At 38.6% G+C, this 8,744-nt stretch overlaps 1 long non-coding RNA gene across 3 annotated transcripts; it reads left to right on the forward strand.

Annotated features, from left to right (window-relative positions):
• Positions 1-408: 408 nt before the first annotated feature.
• LOC131253375 (uncharacterized) lies at positions 409-6,170 on the forward strand. Of its 3 annotated transcripts, none has more exons than XR_009175124.1 (4): positions 409-1,010; positions 1,127-1,176; positions 3,631-5,614; positions 5,707-6,170. It is a non-coding gene; the product is annotated as an uncharacterized LOC131253375 (long non-coding RNA). The 3 variants fall into 3 exon arrangements; XR_009175122.1 differs by having other exon boundaries at positions 5,716-6,170; XR_009175123.1 differs by lacking the exon at positions 5,707-6,170 and having other exon boundaries at positions 3,631-5,424; positions 5,520-5,567.
• Positions 6,171-8,744: the final 2,574 nt, after the last annotated feature.

An 8,744-nucleotide genomic window follows, 5' to 3' on the forward strand; every position in this document is an offset into this window, starting at 1 on the left:
CAGACAGGGTTGGCGCCCCCATGTGGACGTCTAATAAAGATCAACCATCATGGATAAAACAAGCATACATATAATGCTTGATTACATTTTTTTTTTTTTTAAAAAAAAAAATTTGAGAAGCCAACGGTCAAATGGTGGTTTCCCCGACGGCTTTTCGAATCACACCCTTACCGTGGGTGTCTACTACCAAAACAATGTGGCCCATGGGGCCACCGCAATGTGTGTTTTATCTAAGCCGTCCATCCATTTTGCAGCTCATTTTAGGGCAGGAGCTCAAAAAAGGAGGCAGATTGAAGGCTCAAGTGGACCATATCGTAGGAAATAGTGGAGATTAAGTGCCTACCATTGATATGTGGTGTGGTCCACTTGGTCCTTCAATTTGTCTCGTTTTTTGGATCATGCCCTAAAATGAGCTGCAAAATGGATGGATGGCTTAGATAAAACACACGCAGTTTTGTACAGTACGTTTTCGGATTCTCTCTCTATCTCTCCCATTTCTCATACTAAATTCCCTACATAAGAAGAAACCCTAGCAAAGGAAAAACCATCACTTTTCCATCTAAAAAATGTCAGATTCTCTCTCTTTCACCTTTGATTTCTAGGGTTTTGCTGGGATTGATCGTCGATTTGGCGAGATTGATGTTCCTTTCCTAGTATATTCTCAATTTGTAGGGTTTTGATGGCTGATTTGGTAAATTTGATGTTTGTTTGTTCATATTTTGTTAATTTCTAGGGTTTTGATGGCAGATTTGGAGGATTTGATGGTCATTTATTCATGTTTTCTTGATTTTTAGGGTTTTGATGGCCGATTTGCAGGTTTTGGTGTTAACTACAATATTCCCCGGTGGCCCTTTTATGATGGACTAGCCAATGGATCTAGTAGAGAGGTTTTGGTGTATACTTTCCTTTTCGCAGAGTACTAGGTCCTTTATTTTATTCTTTAATGGACGTTCTTCTCTTTTCACCAACATGAATTTGGTGGCTAGCTTTCCATATACAGAAAAAGATCGGTGAGCTTAGCTTCTACATCCTTCTAATTTGCATTTTATATTGCTGGGAATGCCAATTACTTTACTAAGAAAAGATATGAATAAATGAATCTAAAATTCCATGCCTTTGTTTGTAGGGTTGTAGAATGCTTTAGAAGGAACTACCCCTATTCTGAGAAAGTAAAAAGTATAAAGATCAGGAACTGTGGCTTTTATCTGTCGAAATTATATAGCTATATAATTTTCACTCACAGTATCTGAGGAAATCTCCTTATGTTTTGATTCTACATGCAAATATATTTGAATTCCATACATTTGCAAACTATGAATTATTCATAAATTGTGGGGGTGAGGCACAAAGTTTTGATGGCGGAAACATCCTTCCTAGTCTTCCAACTCTTCCAAACATCCATCTCAAGATCACCATTTCTGTTGAACTCAATCTCTACTCGCGTTGTTTTATAACTGCTCAACACTGCCCCATATGGAATAGTCAGTAGAATAGCATTTTTTTTCCCTCATGATTACTACCATCTCCTTTTTCTCTTTTGTAAAGAAAATTCATGGTACCTTTACCCTACCTGAAAAGGTATGATTTGTGTAGGCCATGATTATATAGCCTTGGGGTAAGCAAGAACAACTAGTAATATCATTATATATTTTTGAATAATGACGAGGGAAATTTTTGAAATAGAAGTTAGATGGTAATGGTCACGTTGGGATGATTAGAGCCTAGGATGGTTGATTGTCTTCTGTAGCAGTTACTTCAAAAAAGAAAAAAAGAAATTGGGCACAGACTACTCTTGCTCCGGTGGTAGACTCTTAAGAGTTTCAACACTTGGTCAAGGGTTCAAGTATCCACAAGTGGTGAAATCCCACTGAGGTGTGAGTGTGTGTGTGGGGCTGAGCATGTGTGTGTGTGGGGCTGAGCGTGCGTGAGTAAAAAAAAAAAAAACTCATTGTTAGGATTTTGACTAGAACAAATATCAGGCTTGTTATCAGCAGCAATCAAGGGGCTTTGGTTAACGAGATAGTTTTTCCCAACTTATGGTGCACTGGGCAGCAGAAAAAGTTGCCTCTCATTCTGATATATGATTTTTTAGAGTCTGTTTCTTTACACACAACTGGGAACAACAGTGGAGGATAAAAAGATTCCCCTGTCGAGACAGTTTCCTGGATTTAAGAAACCAAAAGAGAGCAAGAAATCATTTCCTCAAAAAACAAATAAAACCATTCCTCCAAGAAAAAGCTCGTTGAATTGATTTCCTTAGTTGGTGGGAAAATATTAACCTCTGATTTGGGGTTTAAACTTGTCATTATTGCACCTTTCCTTGGTTTAGTTAGATTTACATTCAGCTGGCTTCAAAGCCGCTAGCACGCACATACTTTTGAAGCTGAAAAACACTTATGACTATCTATTAAAGTCAAAGGCCTGGCTCCGTTCCACGCCTCATTTCATAGGGAGCCTCAAAGTGGCTCTATTTCATTATATTCCATGCATATCCTAACTCCATTCATTTAATATTTCTAATAATGGGAATGGAAATGAAAATATATTCCTATGGAAATTCACTTTCCTAAACAAAAATTGGGAGCGGAAAAGGATTTCCTTCCTTTCCTATACATTTCCCTGATCTAAGGATTCCATGATGTTTTCCTTCATGTTTTGGTTTCCCCCTATCCAAAACAGGCCAACCATTTCCTCAGGGAAAAAAAAAAAAAAAAAAGGAGAGAGAATACTAAGTGGTTAAAAGCATGAACATTGTAACTTCATTTCTAGTTTTCTAGTTTCATAATACTTTTTTAATCTGAAATTTTCGTAAGCATTTTCTTATTAGTAATTCACACAAACCATTAGTCCACTATGGCCTATTTGGTGTAGCAAAAGGGGAAAAAGAAAAGAAAAAGAAAAACCAGATAAACACATCGAATTTGAATATCCATTTGAATGAGCCAAGATATTAGTTTCCATGGATCTTAAGATTGAACTGTCTAAACCCATCATCCAAGAAAAATCAAATTGAAAATGCTAATAGTTTTTAAACTTCACATACTGTTTCAAAGTCAAGCGAATATAGGTCATTTAGAGTCCTGGACTTCGATGCCCCACTGAAAATAAGAAGAATTCTATCATCTTAAAGAGCAGCTACATGGTTCGATCTTGGAGATGGCCATGTCCCTCTGTGCATGCATATTGACACCTCCTAAGTTAAGTTTATAGAACTTCAATGCTCATATTCTCTTAGTGAAAAAAAAAACTCACATAAAAATCAAAATAGTATTAGAATTGGGACTTCAAAGCATTGGGAAAAGATATCCAACCTGCAATACAACTATGACTCATGAAACACACACATGTGGTTTCAAGCATATAAATCATTCCAAGAGATGTCCAGTCAAAAAATGATCCATCTGTTGGTTATAGCCCATGGATTGCTTATGACTTTAAAGAATAACTTTTAAAGATAATTCTCATGTTTGAAATGTCCAAACATGACAAGTCAGTTGCGATATTTTGCATTTTACTCCAGTGTTACAAACTTGAGATTTAAAACTTCATGAAAGAAAGCTGATAATTGAATACTAACAATTTTGGAGGCTACGTATTGCTGATTCTGTTCAGGCCATGACTGTCCAACAGGTTAAGGCACCTATGGATCTAAAGAAAGAGCTGGAAAGATTAATATATGAACAAAAGTATGGGGAAGCATTCACTTCAACTTCAGCCCATGAATTGTTGGATGTTTATTTAGTTTTTGGATTATGCAGATTTTGCTTAGTTTTTCAAAGTTCAGAATTGAGAAGATGAGCATGTGCTCTTTAAGTATTCTCTCTTTTTTTATGACATCTCATCATTGTCTTTTTCAATACTTTCAGTTCTTCAGTTTTGGGTTTGTTTTGGATTTTTAGGCTATTAATTCCGATTGCATAAACCAATGCAATCATTCCATTTAGGTTTTCTTTCTTCTTCTTTTTCTTCACGATGATTGATTGATTTTATTTGGCCGGATGTTGAAAAGAGAACTGATGACCTACAACTGGTTGTAGTTTACCTAACATACAATGCACTTTTACAAGCATTTTGTGACAGGGTGATTGTGTTACCCACATAGAAAAATACACTGATTGGAGAATCCTTGCTGATATTAGATGAGTTCTCAATGTTTAGAAGTTGCCTCTTTATACTTTAACAAAAAACATATATATAAAAGGAAACTTGCTCATGTAGCAGACTTCCTCCCATGCACCGAAGCAGGTAGACCCACTTTTTCCATTTAAACCTAGGTTGAGTTATTGCAGATCAATTCGTTTGAGCATCCAAATGCACCTCCATACGTAAATTTAGATACCAATTCATGCATTAATTTTGATTTCTTTCCTCTCTAGCTTTTCTTGATTTACTGAAGAAAGTGTTTCCTTCTTTTTTGTAATTGATTTGTATGTAAAGATTCTTCCTTGTGGGTCACAAATATCTGATGTGGCTGATGAGGAAGTCTGCAAGCTGTATGAAAAGTTTAAGAAAAGGGAGTCATGTTCGAGTTCGTGTTCTTAGCTTTAGGCATCTAAAAGGATTGGCAATGGGTGTTTAAAAGGTAACCTAGTTTCTCTTCTGTAGTTTCTTTTCCACTATAGAATATCAAAAAGTGAGTTTTTAGGTTGGAGAAGGGTGTACTACTTCATGGGATTGCTACTTACCAGTTTTACTTCTTTTCCATTACTCTTACAATTGAGTAATGGAGAAGGATTTGAATATTGTAGATGGAGTGAGGCACTTAATTTCACTGTCAATGTGATTGAATTGTTTGAAATTGCTGAGTGGGAGAGGGGATAGTGGAGAGGAGAACCAGGTGAATGGGCTCAAAGAGGCTGGTTTTTCTTTACTAAGCCAACTCAATAAAAGAGCTCTAAATGTTCAATGACTAGTAATCATCCCAAACTAACAAACCAAAATTTTAGTCACATAACTACGGTCATTCAAAATCCAAACTAGTAATAATCTCAAAACAAAAGAACATAAGACAATCATTGCAAAGCCGATTTGCAATATTACAGGTCCAATCACCCCTCTGTCTGCTCCCTAAGCCTTCTGATTGTACCGTTTATGTTGATATTAATTGTTCATTTGTTCTTTACTACCAAAATAAGGTTCTTATTTAGGATCTACAGGATGCTAACTATCATGCTTTAATAGATGTAGACATCTTTTTTCCATATGCAGGCTAGTTAGTGCATTCAAAGGGCCTGTTTTCACCCATGTGGATGTCAAGCCTGGTATGGTGGTGAATGGGCTATTTTCACCCATGTATATATTACCAGTAGATATGCAAATGATGTAGCTGTTATTCTACTTCCTTCAAATATTACTGTCTTTACTATTGATTTTTTTGGCTCCGACTTATTTGATAGCGATTATGTGAGCTTTGGTTGGTACGAGGTATGGTGATTTGTTCTCTTTCCGAATGCCCAGCTTTCACTGCGTAGTGTTTATTCCGCTCAAGTTTTTTATTTGATTCTTTATCTACATGTCAGAAAGATGATCTTAGAACTGTGGTGTCCTATCTACGAAGCAATCCAAAATTTTCATGCATAGGTCTTTGGGGACGATCTGTGGGTGTTGGCACAAGGTAGTTAATCACACAATCCTAGAATTGATAATTTCTTGATTGCTGAATTCTAGTATCTTGATCTATTTGCTTACAATTTTGTCAATTGATAGCACTATCAGAAGTAAAAATTGGTATGGATGTTGTTTGGATCGAATCACAGAAGTTGGATTCTATGAAGATGAATAAGCATGAGGTTGATAATGTTTTCGGGTATGAATTTGACAATCCCAATTGGAATCCAAGTTACATGGTGCCTGAGCATGTGGAATGGGAGTAAATGGCACTATCTCTATTCCCAAAAGCATTTTCTTCTTCTTTTTTTCCATGGGGGAATTGATACTCTGGCAGAGTGTGATGGATGATATGCAGGCACTCAGAAATAACTTCAAAATTGCATGAGTGGCAGAGAAAGTCAATTGAACTGTTAAAAAATTATCGGTACAAGATTAGATGATCATGAACCAAAATTTAGCACTTGATTATCTGACCATGGGAGGTGGACATTTATTGGACAATTAAGAAAAATATTTGATGCTCCTACTTCAACAAACAAGTGTCCACGAATCAGAGGTTAGGATGGTTCAATCAATCTGATTTTGGGTCTGTGACTTAGCAACAGTGGGTTCCACAATTTCGTCAGTTCAATTTGTATTGATGGATGTCACCTGTACAATTTCTGGGTGCCTATGTGACACACCCCGAAAATTGATACCCGATCATGAAGACTCCGATCCCGAGTTCCCGGGTGTGAACCTAACGAAAATGCAAGTGGGCGAGTACCCACGTGCCCGTGCAATCCGGTTAACATTCATATATGATCAAAATCAAAGTAGATTTAAATCACCGGTATCAAAAGTTAAGCAGAGGTAACTAAACCCAAAAATATATTGTTAATATTCAAAATGTACAATTCCAAAAGTGGTATTCGCCCAAATGGAGATTATATAAGCCACAATATACATATCCAAAATTATTAAAGTGTAAAGTTTTCAATTTTTGCTTAATCCACCAAAACATGATGGTGGTAGTGCAAGCTGATCTAAGCCTAACCGTTTGATATCTCGATATTACCTGCATCAAGAAAATCATCTATTTGGTGTTTTAAAACACCGTCCCAAGTGTGAGCGAATAGCTAACTCAATGGTTCCATTAGTTTTAAGTTACACATATCATCGACTCAATCAGTGCAGGTAATAATAAAGCAGGTAAACAACCATTTCCTAAATACTCTTGTTAAATATACGAATGAGATTATGAAATGATGTATGTGCCTTACAATCCAATACTCCCTCACAAGCGACTTCAACGCCTATTTCATAAATGCCAACACTCCCTCATCACGCAACACCAACACTAAATCACAACAGCCTAATTTACTGCAATACAATTGATATGTATGATTAGCCGAGTGATTATTAATCATAGTTCATATAGTAGATTGGTGAAGCTAAAATACCGCCATTATATCACGAGTCCCTACCCGAATCACGAGGCTCAATGTAGCCGTAGTGACTGCTCACCTGTGCCCCTTGATCCATTTTAGGGTTCATCACCCAAGGACGACCATAAATAATGTAAGATTCGTCACCTAAACACAAATGTGGTGGAGTCATGACATCAATTCCATTTATAATATGGTAGGAGCCTTCAAATGTTCAATGGTCATTATAGGAGGCTCGTCACCCAATTTCGTACTAATATGGCGGGCTCATCACCCTATTTTTTACCAATATGATAGGTACGTCACCCCAGCTAGGAGGACAGTTCGGACACGGTGTCCCATACTGTCAGACCCGTGTCCTAGTGTCCATTCCGTTTCATAGGATCTCGCGGTCCTCCCGGTTAAATTTCAACAACCCACGACCCGTAGATTGCATTTGCGCGCGACCCTGAATCACATCCTATAAACCCGAGTCAATACAACCCGAGACCTGTGCCATTGCGACCGCGCTGTCACCACAGTTCCGACGCCGCGTCTCATGCGCCAATCCGACGCTTAGATCATAAGTTGTGGACCGCGCATGATAATAGTCGTGGACAGCACATTGCGGGACCCACCTATCCAGATTGCACATTTCCCTAGCAACCATCATCATGAGGATGATGTCACCCCTAGGGTGACATCACCCTTCACCCTAGCTATATCCCCTAGCCCATAGCCCTAGGCATGCTCTTACAACTCATAATGAACTTAGCCCATGCCTCCCTTACAACTCATGATTGCCTAGCTAGAAAAGCAATCATTTCTCCTCCTCTCTCTCTCTCTCTTATCTCTCTCCCTCCCTCTTTCTTTCTCATTTCCTAGCAAGAGAGAGCTCCCAACGTCCATGAGAGCTCTCCATTTCTAACCCTTTGCAAGCTCTCCACCTCCAAATCCAACCCTCCAAAATCAATCCCAACCATTGAATCTTGTTCCCTTGGAGCTCTAATCACATTGGTAGAAGAAGAAGTCCAAGATCTAAGGTGGGTGCATGTTTAGGATTAGATCCTTCCATCCTCTCATTGATTTTTTGTTTTCATTGCATGGGGTCATGTAGGACCCACCAATCAATGGTGGAGATCCTACTTGACCCTTTGGATGTGGTCGATGGCCCATCCTTGATGCATGCATGATCCATGATGAGGCCATTCTCCATGGACCCCATCATGATTTTTTATTGAATCCATGCTCAGATTTTTTTTTCTATGTAGGGCCGTGCAATGCATGGGACCCATCTTGATTAATGTATGGTGTATGATGGATGTATTGAGGGGCCCATAGTGGCGGGGTCCCTTCATCACACGTCTTCTTCTTCTTTCTCTCTCTTTTGATCCTTGCATGATGGCCCACTTGATGATGTATGTTGTTGTCCAACTTGGGGCATCCACACATCCAGATTTTTGGGACACCTTGCTGCCCATTTTTGTGCCAATCCGGATGGAGATAAACACATAGGATAGCCTGACTTTCTGGATGTATGGCCCACCCACATGGACCCCATTGTAATGTATGTATTTTATCCATGCCAGCCCTCCATGGGGCCCACCTTGCTGGACCGTCCAAATCATGGAATGCACCAGTATCCATTTTATCCATGTTGTCCATCCATGGGACGCATAATGCATGTATTTCCCCATGCCGTCCAGCAGGGCATGGGGCCTACCGTGA

This window comes from Magnolia sinica, chromosome 8, assembly GCF_029962835.1.
Source record: "Magnolia sinica isolate HGM2019 chromosome 8, MsV1, whole genome shotgun sequence".
Classification (NCBI taxonomy): Eukaryota; Viridiplantae; Streptophyta; class Magnoliopsida; order Magnoliales; family Magnoliaceae; genus Magnolia; species Magnolia sinica.